General features: G+C 49.6%; 1 long non-coding RNA gene across 2 annotated transcripts in view; it reads left to right on the forward strand.

Moving 5' to 3' along the window:
• Positions 1-1,609: 1,609 nt before the first annotated feature.
• Positions 1,610-12,860, forward strand: part of LOC123277370 (uncharacterized) — a 55,645-nt gene continuing 44,394 nt past the window's right edge. For both annotated transcript variants that reach the window (XR_011494429.1, XR_006514268.2), the window contains exon 1: positions 1,610-2,015. This is a non-coding gene — a long non-coding RNA (uncharacterized lncRNA). The remainder of the gene's footprint in view (positions 2,016-12,860) is intronic.

Raw genomic sequence — 12,860 nt, forward strand, 5'->3', positions numbered from 1 at the left:
TTTTAAAACAAAGTCTTCAGATAGGCCTTTTAGCAGACAGTTGCCAGTGGCCACTTTAAGTAGAAAGAACTCCTGGGACAGAAATTTCTCTCACTCTGGTCAACAAATGTCCCTGTCATTGTAGAACATACTTAGGCCTGAACTGTCTGGATAAAGATAGTCAAGATACTTTTTTTCCATTGGTTTATTTTAAAAAATGTTTAGGGATCTGCCGGCAGGGTGACCTAGTGATTAAGTCTGCGCTTTCCGCTTGGGCGGCCAGGGTTCGCAAGTGCAGATGCCAGGGTGGACCCACACACTGTTCATCAAGCCACGCTGTGGCGGCATCCCATAGATAAAATAGAGGAAGACTGGCACAGATGTTAGCTCAGGGACAAACTTCCTCATTGAAAAAAAAAGTTCATACCATAGTATGGCTTTTTTTTTTCCTTCACTAGCTTCTTCAGGGTTTATGAATTTCACCTAGCAGTGTGTGTGTGTTGAGTTTTTGATACCTATCTCTTTGTGTGTTAGTGAGTAGGATAGAAAAATGCAGACAACAGATTAATAAGGGAGAAAATATCTCAAGAATAGTCTTGGACACATTGAATAATACCGACCATATCCTGTGATAAAACAACCATGGGGTCAAGATTTATGTACTTATTTGCTTGCCAAATTGATCACACTTTCTGGTCAAAAAGGTAAAATGCAATTTAGCTGCTAAGGATTGTGAACATGCCTTGGGTTGACATTTGTTTTTATGTTGTATTTTTAAAAGGCAAATAATCTAATTTGATCTACGATTTGCTTAGAAAACTTTGCTTGCCAACTTAACTCAATTCACAGCCATTTCCTACAGAAACAGGAACTAGCGTTCTCTTGCTGCACACTAGCCTTGGCTTATGCTAAAGCAGGAAAGGTCTTAATTTGGGAATTACATTTCTTTCAGATACTAATTTCAAACTGGATCTTATAAAAAATACTGTTGGTTGACAGATTCCTATCTCCACCCCCCGCCCCCCCCCCCCCAGGGGAGGTGTTCTTGCATTTGTTGGTTGTTCTGCCAGCGGGTTAGATACTGAACGCTGAGAGCTAATTACCCTCCTTGTGCCACTAAGACAACTTTCTATGAGCACTTCACTTGCTTCTTCTATTGTGTGGAATCAAATCATATGAACTTTCATTTAATTGGTTTATTCATTTTAAAAAGCCATCTAATAGAAATAGGAAAAGGAAAAAAAATAGGAGAAAATAACACCAGTTTCTAAAGACTTTAAAGTGAAGCATGTGGATTATTTTTAAAAAGAAAACCTCAAATTAAGGATTTAATTGAAAAAAGTCATTTATTTTCCTTTATTCGTATCTACAGTATGCAAAAGGCAAGAGAGCCTCTCCGAGTTGGGGGAAAAGTTGTCCTTTGAAATGACTTCAGTGATATGATTTCATCTGTATTTCAAACGCATTAATTTCACACCATCCACAATAGGTAATGAAGATGCATAGATTTGGGTTAAATTCACCCTCCGGAAAACCTGCAAATTAAGATGCTGTTGATGGATACGCCGCCGACTGTCTTAATCATCGTGATCAAAATCCAAATAGTAGGGAAAGGGTTCCCGGAGGGATGCGTTTGGGCTTTTGACAAACGCTCGACCAAACTCAGAAGCCTAGTCTGCACCTTAGCAAATCCTTTTTCCAGGCAAGAGGCCCGATCAGCCCGCGCGGGGCTCGCAGTGTTTCTCAAGAGTGGTTCGACACCTCCCTCATCCCCCAAACCAGACACACCCCGATCCCGCGAACCGGTCTGGGCTGTCAAAACACGCGGCAGCGTGCTCACTCCCAATAACTCGCATGATGATTAATGAGCGGCCTGATAATTTAATATCGCGTGAGATTAAATTATAAGGCGTGGGGGAGGGGAGCTCTGCGGGCCGACGGCGCCGAGCCAGCGGGTCTGGGCTGCGGGCGAAGCCGCGCGCCTTCGCACAGCGCCGGGCGAGGCTCCGCCAGCCGCGGGTCCGCGCCTTCCCAAGGTCAGTGGGTCCCGGAAAGGGAGGGCGGCGGGGGTGGGGGTGGGGGAAAGGGCGGCTTGCAGAGCCAAGGGGAGAGGTATGGGCGCGGGACAGCTCGGGTCTGAGCCGAGGAGCTGGGCGATGCCGGCTCTTTCCCCACGCCGCAAAGGCTCGGAGAGCCGGGGAAATGGCCCCAGGCGAGGGACCATCTCTCCCTTAAACCCCCTCTCTGTCCGCCACAGGGACCCCGAGACTCCTGGCCCCGCTGGGTCTCCTCCCGGCCCCCAATCCCTCGCGCCGGGACTTTGAGAGGGTTTCCCTGCAGGCGGGGATGTGGCGGCCAGGTCGAGCTACCCAAAGCCCCCCTTCTCTTCCCCAGCCCGCGGACCCCAGCCCGGTGCCGTGCCGGGCAGGGTCCGGGGTGCAGGCACGTCGGGCGGGGAGAAAGGGAATGTAAAGCCGCGCAGGAGCCTAAAGCCTCAGGAAGGCGGAGAGACGCTAACGAAACGCTAGGCGCAGCCTCCGGGGTTCCCAGCTTGACCGATTGGGGAGGAGGCGCGGGGAGCCAGTGTAAGCCCCTTCGAGATTACTAGAGGGACTCCTTGCTGCCACTCTCTTCTTCTTAAGGGGTCGAGGACAGGCTCTGGCGTGTCCACCCCTTCCTCTGGGAGAGGTGAGACCCCGGGTTTGGAGGCTGCGCCCCGCATTGGCCCTCATGGGTAAGGGCGGCTGCCCTCAGGCTGTCCCCGCCGCCACGGCGCAGTTCTGTCCCGAAGAGGCAGGTGGGTGCTTTCGCAGCAGCGCAGAGCGCCGGGTCTGCGCGGGAGATGGCATTCTCGGAGGGGCCCCTGGGAGGCCACTCGCGGGCCAGAGGGAGGGTCGCCTCTTTCTTCGTGATCGCATCGAAGGGCTTAACTTTCAGCAGGGGTAGGGCAGGCCCTGGAGAGGCAGGCACGTCCCCGGAAGACCCTGGGAAACTGCAGACCGGGCTGTTTAGATGCTGAGTGGGAAGGAGAGAATGAAAGCGCCACACCCGGACTCCGGAGGCCCGGGCGTCCTGCGGTGCCCTGGCCTGGCAGGAGGGCGGCTGCTGGCTGAGTTTCAGCCGAGCAATGACATCCTGGAGGGGATGCCTCCGACTGAACCTAGACTACCCGCTTTCCTTCAGCTAGAGAGGCCCGAGAGAGCTCCAGAAATGGCGTGCCTGGGGTCCAGTGCCTTGGGCTACAGGTGCGGTGGCTGAACCTCCCTCTGAGAATGGGATGGAAGCTTCCTAGGCCGGGCTCCTCGGCTATGCGGGAATTACCGTTTCTTCCTCAGCTTCTCTAGATCTTTGGAAGAAGCACCAAGGAAGGGGGAAAGAGCATGAACAATCAAATGGACTTGTAAACAGAGGTCACAGTATGGAAATATATATATATAATATATATTTAACCTCAAAACACCCAAAGAGAATATAAAAATGAACTTGCCTAGCTAGAGCAGAAACAAGCCACAAATTCTTTCTAGGAGGCACAGCCTGAAATGCTGCAAATTAGCAGAAGGTGTAGGCTGTGCCTACAATTCCAGGATATTTAGAACACACCAAATCCTCATTAGGAAAAAAGTTTGAAGGGCGGGGGTGGTGAAGGTGGAGGAAACGCCCAGAAGCTTTGTCTCCTCCTTCGCCCAGGTGGCCCAAGACCCTTCTGTCCAGGCCGGAGGGCTAGAGCAAAGAGGAGGCGGTTCCCCTCTAGGCGCCCGAGTAATAAGTAAAAAGGGTTTACGGGCAAGGCTGCTGCCTGCGACTGGTCTCCGCAACCGGGAATAATTCTGCAGAGAGGTAGCCCCAGATATCAACAGTGTGCTCTCCAGCGCCCGACCCTGGGGTACTGACAGCCTCGAGGCTAGACACACAGGTCACGCACTGCGGCTTTTGTCCCTGTCCTTAAAATCACTCCTTAAGTTTGCTCCTCGTCCCTGCTTCTCCTAGACACAAGCTAAACCCCTCTATGTGGTTTCCACCCAAAACAGTGGCTGGGCTCACGGAGGACAATTTAAAAGCTCAGGGCCAAGTTTTCCTCCAAAGGTGCCACATACCGCGTAAATAACAGGCGCCTCCTGGACACAATATCTTTCCCAGAAATTAAATTTTGGTTCCAGAAACCAGAATGGGAAGATCCTAGACAAAAGTGTGTCCTTGGACAGAAGGCCTCCACGTTCTCAATATTAACATGGATGGACAAGGGGCGTCAAGCTAGGTTTGATTTCCCAGATCATGGTCAATCTGTTGTCTGACTAAACGACGCCAGGATACAGTGAAGGTGACGGTAGTCTCCCATCTTTAACGATTCCCAAAGTTTCGAAAGAAGGAAGAGATTGTTTTATTCTCTCATGCACAAGATCACTCATGTCAAATGATATCGGACACCTGCAAAATGACGTCGAACTGGTGGCACTTTGGGTGGCATTGTTTATTCAACGTACCAGGACGCGAGCGGTGCTGTCTTTTCTTGCCTTCAGAGCGCGAGTTCGCGCGTTGATTTCAGCCCTCGCTCTCAGCCCCGCTGCCGCACACCATTTAGGCCAAGATCGGGCATAATGGGAAACACCATCAGCTGACAATTACCCTTTCAGAGGATTCACTTCTCCTCACAGACACTGTTATTTGAGAAATAGGATCATTTGATTTCATATTGCACTAAATAACACCCAGCCGTTTCAAATTGCCAGCTTCTTAAAAACCGCTCATTGGAATAAATTGCAGCAGCCTCTTGCTTTTCAGGGCAATATGCTGGGCACCGGGCAGAACTTGTAAAAATAACTACAAAGCCAGCCCTGAGCCGTCGCTATTGGTGGGAACAGCTCTGCCACCCTGCAGGCAAAGGCATTCAGCTACCCAGTTTCCTGCCACCGCCCCCTTCGCCCGCCAACTTAGAGATGATTCAACCACTGGGCTTTGGAATTAAAATGCACAGCCGTAGCCACCGAGAGAAAGCGCTTCGGGCTACGCGGCGCATTAGAGTCCAGCGGAGAAAGATCGGCGCTGTGCAGGCACAGATTTCCGTGCGTCCTGCCGCGCTGCCTGCAGGGCTTACGCGTTTGGAGACTGCGGCGGGTCTGGGGCTCAGCGGCCGGCGAGTGCGCTCTCCAGCTTCGCGGGTCGTGGGTTCCCAGCTAGGAGCGAGCCATTGCGGCTGCGCCCTGCTTACCCGGGTGCTGTCCAGGCCTGCGGGCCGCGGCTCCCCTCTCTGACCTCAGCACCGGCGCAAAGCCCGGAGCCCTGGCTCGCTGAGTCCGACTGGGGACCAGAAAGAGGGGGGAGCCTCACTGTGGCTTCAGCGCAGAGTGCAGAGGGAGAGGGCGAAGGAAAAAGGAGAGGGGTGAACCTGCGTTCGCTGCACCCCCGCCGCCAGCGACATTTCAGAAAGAATTAAGCTTTTTGAAGTCGGCCACGAGCTATGGTTTGTTAATTGACACCCTGTTCAATTGGGCGACAATTGTTGAGCTCCATGAGGGTGATCCACCCTCCCCTCCACTTTGATGTAAAAGAAGATTTGACTTCTTGATGCTTGGTTCATTTGTGCCAAGGGGCAGGGTAATTTAAGACGAGCGGGGGCCTTGGCGAATCTGTCTGTCGAAGTCTTTATTACGTTTGTGTTAATGTACTTCACGAAGGCAGAATTAAATTCTCTCACACCCCCCCCCCGATAAATTGAAGTCCGCCTCCCGGAGGCTCACCTGTGCGCTCGATTCGAAGCGTGAACTGGAAGGACCCTTTTAGTGGATCCTGAGAACCGGAGGGAGTTAGTCGGAGCCTTTGGGGACAGGGTGGGAGCCTTTCCCTTTCCCTGGCACTGGGAGGAGCCAGGGAGCAGAGGTTGTGGGAATGCGTCCAGAAGGAAGGTTACAGGCGCGTCGAGAGTGGGAAACTAAATTTCTCTCTCTAGGGTCGGCACAGACTTTAGCTCCGGAGCAGTGTCGGGATTGCGGGGAAGGCGTGGGCCTCTGCCCAGGGTGGGGTGATGGAGGCCTGAGTGTGCCCGCTCCCTCCACTTGGCCTTGCCCTGCGGACCCTGAGCCACGCTACCCCTTAGCGTTTCGCCCAGTCACTCCTCTCTGCAGCAAATAAAAGCTCCGTCCACGAGGCCCGAGTGTATCCAAACCAAACCCTGGGCCGTGTTGGGCCGCAGGAGTTTGGAGCTGCCCTCTGGGCCTGGGACGAGGCCAGGAAGCACAGCCTCCCAAGCCGCCAGCTCTGGCCCTGTGTATCCCGATCCAAGGCAGGGGCGGGGCTGCCCAGTCAAGCCCCGGCGCCTGCTCCATCCAGGTCCCTACGCTAAGGCCCTCACGCCCTCACTCCTCGCGGCACTCTGCCCTGCCCCCTGCGCGTCTCTGCAAGTCTCCTGCGCTCCCCGGGCCCCGCCGCCACGCCAGCGCGCTTAGGGCGCTCCCTACCAACTTCCCACCCCCTCCCCATGGGGGTGCAGCCAAGGAGCCCTTTTTTTTGTCAAACGCCAAGCCCAAACACGACAACTTTTCAAGGAGGCAGGAACAGGGTGGTTAAATTCGGAGGAGTCGGAAAGCGCGTCTTCCCAGCTCCAATCTTCTCCGTCCGCGCGAATGAAGCGCTGAGCGGTGTATGGAACGGCCGCGCCGCCGGCACCGCGACTGACAAAGGGCCGGAGCCCTAGAGCCGGCAGAGGCTGCTGCCGCAGCGGGCCATGCCCGCAGGGGACTCCGGGGACAGCGTGAGCGGGCCTTTCCCTCCGCACGCGCCTCCCTCACTCTTTTTCGGACCAGAGCAGGGCAGCGCTTAAAGGCTGACCTCCAGCCCTGCGTGGGGGAGTCTTGCGTCCGCCCTGTCCCGGCCTGGGAGCCCTGGGTGAGGGCAGTGTGAACCAGTTGTCGCGACTCCTGTGGGCTCTGGCCTCGGGCTCCGGCCGTGGCCAGCAGGTCATCCCCTTGGCTCACTATTCCCGCCCCCACCCGGGATCACGTCTAGGCAGTGCGGCCCCCGCGCTACCCTCCCTCGCCCGCTCCCCCTCCATTTCGCCGCGTTTACCAGCGCGTTTTGTTCCCCTGTCGGATTCCGGGGCGAGGGGCTGTAACCGTGCTTTCCTCCGACGGACGCTAATCAAGTAATTTCCCCATCCCAGCCCCATCAAATTGCTCTTTAGCTGTTGAACCGCGGAGTTTTGCTCGCCTTTTCACATGCTAATCACGCCCATTCAGCGGCTCTCGGTGGGGCTGTTTGTCGCGGGATAAATCTCCTTGTTTGCCGGCTGCATGATTAATTGATATTGTTGTCTGGCTTTTGTGGGGGCCGCGAGGAGCTGAAAGGCGGCGCGTAGTGACTGCGCCGGGGGCCGCTGGCGACATCATCGGGCTGCCGAGGTCCCGGAGAGGTCGAGCCGGGGCTGATGACATTATGCGCCCGATTTGGTTTTCCTTATTAAAAAGATGATGAAAGACTCGGAGACCCTAGTTTACAACCCACCACTGGGGCGCAGAACCGCACAGAGTTTAAGCCACAAGCGCAGACAAAGCCCGGGCGTTTGCTCAATTCAGAGAAGAGTGTGTGTCACTTCTCCACGCAGGAGACAAATCATATTTCGGCCCACCCGGGGTATCAGTTGAACATGGATGAGCAGCGTTGTGCTTTGGTTTTTCAAACAAAGAATAAAATCTTTTTTGTTGTTGTTGGAGATTGGAAAAGGCGGGTTAATATCCTTAAAAGATAAATAAAAGGAAGCCAGAGCTCCGATGGAGAACTTGTAGGCAGCGGTCGAGGAAAGCAGCGCAAAGGTGCTTCCAAGCCGGACCCAGGTTTGCGGAATCGCGCCCTGCTTATACGGAATCGGTGGCCCCGGGGAGGCCGGGCGCTAACGCCGAGTTTGCAGGGTCGCTAAGGCCCGCGTCCGCCTGCAGGCCAGCGTTTCATTTGCCATCACAGGTCCCTGCTCGTTGCTGTATTTTTCTGCTGCCCGCAGGTTTGCAGTCAAACCTACAAATTCCTCCGCCCTCCACACCCCTCCCGCCCTCTCCCCTGAGTCCTGGGGTTATATCCTCGACTGACATCCCCGAAAACTTAGAGATTCAATTAAATAATTCCAGCTACGCGGTGCTCCTACCACTTGCTTACTGCAAATATTTCCTTTTTCGAGTTGTTAAAAAAAAAAGCGAAGAGAAGAAAAGAAACTGTCGCCTTCGCTTTCACTGCGCTCGGAGTAATTGATAGGCGCCATCGGAGGTCAGAATTTGCATAAGAATTAAGAGCAGTAAATTAATTTAATATTCCATGCACATCTCCAATTATTCCTGGAGACCTTTGTCTCCGCGGCTGCCAGAGAGGGGATTCAGCTGCTCTTCAGCCAAGCAACATCTGTGCGGTTAATAATTTGATAAACAGCTCATACAAATAGTTTCTGAATTATCTGGCAGGCCAATGACTATTAAGTTTGGAAATGTTTTGGCAGCGTCTCCCGGTGTCCTCCGAGGGCCTCAGGCGTCCGCCCAGACAAATGTCTTCTTATCTTTTAAACATCAGCAGTCGACAATGTGTAAAATAAGTCATTATCATTAAGTAATAACCCTGCCCCTTAAAAAAAATAAAAACGCCTGGATCATCACAGTGTCGGCAGGTCGTCTATTAAAGACCCTGAGATGAACAGACCTGCTGAACAGCGTGAAGGGGAGGGAGAGACGGGTGCTGGGGAGCGACTGGATGGGGGTGGGGAGCTTTCTTTTTGATATCATGGGTTGAAATTGAGTGACTGAACTTGTATATGGAAGTATCTACAATGCAAGGAAGGGGCATGGTGGTTGCTCCTGGAAGGGGAACCGGCTGGGTGGGTGAAAGGGAGACCAACTTTTCACTCTATTGCTTCTTGTACCTTTCACTGTTCTCCCTACCTGCAGATGTTATTTATTCAAAAAATAAATACACAAAAAACAAATTGAGTCACCAGAAAAAAGGGTGGATTATTTTCCTGGATATAGTCCTTTAGTGACTTCTCCCCATTCCTCCTCGTGACCACACTCCCTCCTTCCTACCTTTACCCCCAGGAGATGGGCCCCCATCCTCCTAGCAGCTTCCCACAAAGCTGGGGTATGTCAGCCAAAAGGTTGGGTTGGCTGGAATTTGGAAGGAAGCCTTTGCAGAATGATGCCATCCTGTTATCAAAACAGATGTGAATTTAGACACTTTTCCTATGCTATCCCTCTCCCTACACTAAAGATTTCATGACTGCGATTATGTTCCTTTATCTTCCTGCCACCCCTAGCAGAGCCCTTTTCCTGATATAAAGTCTAGAAAGGAGCCATTTGATCTTGAATGAGACTCAGACTACTCTAATTTTTGCAACGTGTGCAGCTCAGCTCTGTTTACTACAACTCTGTGTTTGCCCTGGAATTGTTCTGCCCCGACTTCGCTATAATAGGATGTTCGACTAGGATCCTTATCTTTGTCTATACATTCCTACATGTTTGATGTATACACCTCACCCATTCAGTATTCTACTTTCTATTTCCTACGCTGCTGACAATCTAAGTACTTGAAGCCACTGAAAACTACTGCGAAGTTCTGAGTAGTGTTGAAGCAGTAATATGATAGTGCCCTGTCCTTGTGCTCTAATGAGCCTGGGGTAGCACTGAGCTTTAAATACAGGCAAACCCTTCAGACTTCAGGTCTAAATATACAAGTTTACAATGAATACAATGCTTGCCTGAGCTCAGTTGAAGAATTGCTTTTCCAGAAAACAAGTCATTGTGTCACAAGAATATGACAATAGCTTTTCTACCAGGTGCTTTCACTCTATTTTTAACATTTTCTTCTTGCATTTCATTAGATTTTTTTCCCTTAGAACTATGGACACCGCCAAGCCTTGCAGGCTTTTATAAGCATACAAATCATCTCTGTTATTTATGATTGGGTGTCTCTGTCTGCAGGTTTTTATTAATTTCTGACTTTGATTCAGACTTCTATACTCAGCAGGCTGATTTGAAAACATTTCTTTTCTTAAATGGAATATTATCAATTCTTTTGGGAATCATTCTAATTTTAAACACCAACATATTCCGTTTCTTAATCTGCAGCTCTGATGTTACTCATTTTTATGCACACAACCCATCTCCTTAGGCCATAGTTCTTTTATGCTTGATATTTATCTTCTTTACATTTGTTTGACTATTTTTCAAGGCAGTATATGGGCAGAAAATGACTATTAAACAAGGAGACAGGGAACTCTGACTATATTTTGACTATGTAAGTAAAGCCACAGAACATTGAAATTTTGAGATTTTTTTTTTTTTTTGCTAATGAGCCCTCTCCAGAAAAGCCGTCTGGATACTATTAAAGTTGATGAGTTTGGAAGGATTATCCTGATAAATGCTGGGCTTCCTGGTCATTAGACACATATTTTCAACAGTCTCCTAAGCGAGACTGAGGTCTGCGTTTGGAGGGAGGTTTGCTGAGCATAACAGGAAATTGTCGGGGAAAAAATCTAGAGTATTGCTTTACTTTGTAGAGTTCAAATCTCTACAAAGGTAATGTTCAGTGGCTTAAACAATACATACCCTAGTTATTTCCAACCTAATTGTGAAAGAAATATGCTTTCTATCTTGGGAAAAGTTAAAGAATGGCCAAAGTGCAGAATAATGATTTAAAAACTCAGTGTCATCTCTATGAGAATAAAAGGATTTTATTTTTTTAATTTGAGAGAGAAGAACAGGGCAGAGCTATTAAAATAATTCTTCCAATAAGGAAATTCTTTCTATTCATTTGCTTCCATTGCTCTTTAAAGAAGGACAAGTTCTGCATATATGGCCTGCTTAAACCCAAATCTAGTCAAAAACTGAATTTGAAAAATATGGGTTAGCATGTAAAAGTTATGAGCAGGATTCACTTAGATAAACCTGTCTGCTCTCATTTTCCTCTGTTTTAATATTTAAATGAGCTGTGCTGAGTGCTGATGCTGGGTGAGCATCTCCATTCCTGATACAGGATTCAAAAAGAAAGAGCTTCAGCACTTATTAGCCTGTGGATATGGCAAGCCATGGAAATAAGTCCAGATTCTTCAGTGATGACTGTAAAGTGCCTCTGATCATCATGGATGTCAGCCAGTCACATGGGTCTTGCCTCTCCCTCCCCTGGCCAGGAGTTGTGATTATGATTGACAGGTTGAGCTTCACCTAAAACTCAGGGTCACCCTTCATGCCATTGTTGTAGATTTGCGTGGTTTTAAAGACACTGTTCTGGTGTATGGCAGTAAAGTTCCTTGAGGAAGAGCACCATTATTATTTAAAAAAAAAAAAATGCACCAAGGGAAAACATGGCTCCAAGTGAGACTGGCTGGCTCTGCTTGAAAGAGAGGATCATGGGCAGTAGGGATAATGGGTCCCTATGACATTTGCTTTAGCCAGAAAGTCCAATCTAGCAGCCTAGTGTAGACTGAACTTGAGAGGGGTTCCAAGAGCTTCTGCTTCGCTGACTCTCTGGTAAGGGGAGATGAACCCTGCAGAATATCAGACCCTTAAGCATGACATTTGAGACCTGCCAGAGTCTGGTTGGAATCAATGTCGGTGTAAAAGGAAAAAAATGGTGGGCAGAAGCCTTTAGTTCTAGCTGTCCACTAACTAGCTGCAAGTACTTGAGCAATAACCTAATATTCCTGTGTCAGAGACTCCTGTCTGCCACTTCTCACCAATTTATTCTCTCCTTGCTGGGCACATGGCTGCCAAGCTGAACTACATTTCCCAGCCTCCCTTGCAGCTACATATAGCTCATGTGACTAAGTTCTCATTAATGGATCGCAAGTAGGAGTGATGGGCATAATTGTCATCTCATACTTGTACCTTCTTGTCCTTTCTTGCTGGCTGGAAATGATGCTAATGGAAGCCACAAATTGAGGATGATGAAGCTCCTCCAATGACCTGGCTTTGCAAGATGACTTCCTGGAGCAGAGTCTGCCTTCTCACCCTCTCTTTATGGAGACAAATAAATTTCTATAGTGTTTGAAAAACTGCATATTTTTGTTCACTTTGTTACAGCACTCACCCAAAATAATCTGCATCTTGGTTTTGTTTTTCTTAACTGTAAAATGAGAGCATCGTAGTTTGGGTCTCCCCAGAAGCCAACAGTTTATTGGGAGGTGATGTCAGGAAAAACCAGTAGATGAGTGGGATTGAGAGACAGGGAAGGAAAGATGGCCATTAAGGTGCGTTGTAAAGCAAGTTACCTTTGTGGGCAACTGGGCTTTAATTCTACTGAGAAAACTCTGGGAAACTGTGTAGGACACCTGCCTTAGAGTAAGTCCACCCAAACTGGGGTATTTATATGCCAACTCCTCTTAGTCATTGGCTGAGGGTTCCTCTTCACAGGCATTGTTTCCCCAGCACTTCTGGCCTGTTGCATAGGGTGGGCTGCAGGGCCAAAAGAAGCACCCAGGCAGTGAGATGCAGGCGCTGGTAGTTGGATATTGAGCTGGTACGCACTGAAGTATAAGGACAAGGGTCTACTGACAGGACACTGACAGCATCAGCTACAGAGGGCGTTGACGAATAGTCTTGAAGATCTCCCTCCCACATTACTTATCTGGGCCTAGTTTATCAATCTTTATTCTTCTAGTTGGTAATCTGAAATGTCTGCTCCAACCAGATAGGTTTACTCAATTTAGGGCTCCCCAAATACCACGTGCATGCATTCTCATTTTACTCATGCCTTCCTTTCATGTGGAAGCAGCTCAATGCTTGTATAATCTCCTTTATCCCCACTAAATCAGTTATCTATTGCTCCTTAACTAACCACCCCAAAACTTAGTGGCTTAAAACAACAATAATTTATTATTTTTCACAATTCCATGAATCAGGAATTTGGGCAGGCCTTGT

The sequence above is a fragment of the Equus asinus genome, chromosome 15, assembly GCF_041296235.1.
Source record: "Equus asinus isolate D_3611 breed Donkey chromosome 15, EquAss-T2T_v2, whole genome shotgun sequence".
Taxonomy (NCBI): domain Eukaryota; kingdom Metazoa; phylum Chordata; class Mammalia; order Perissodactyla; family Equidae; genus Equus; species Equus asinus.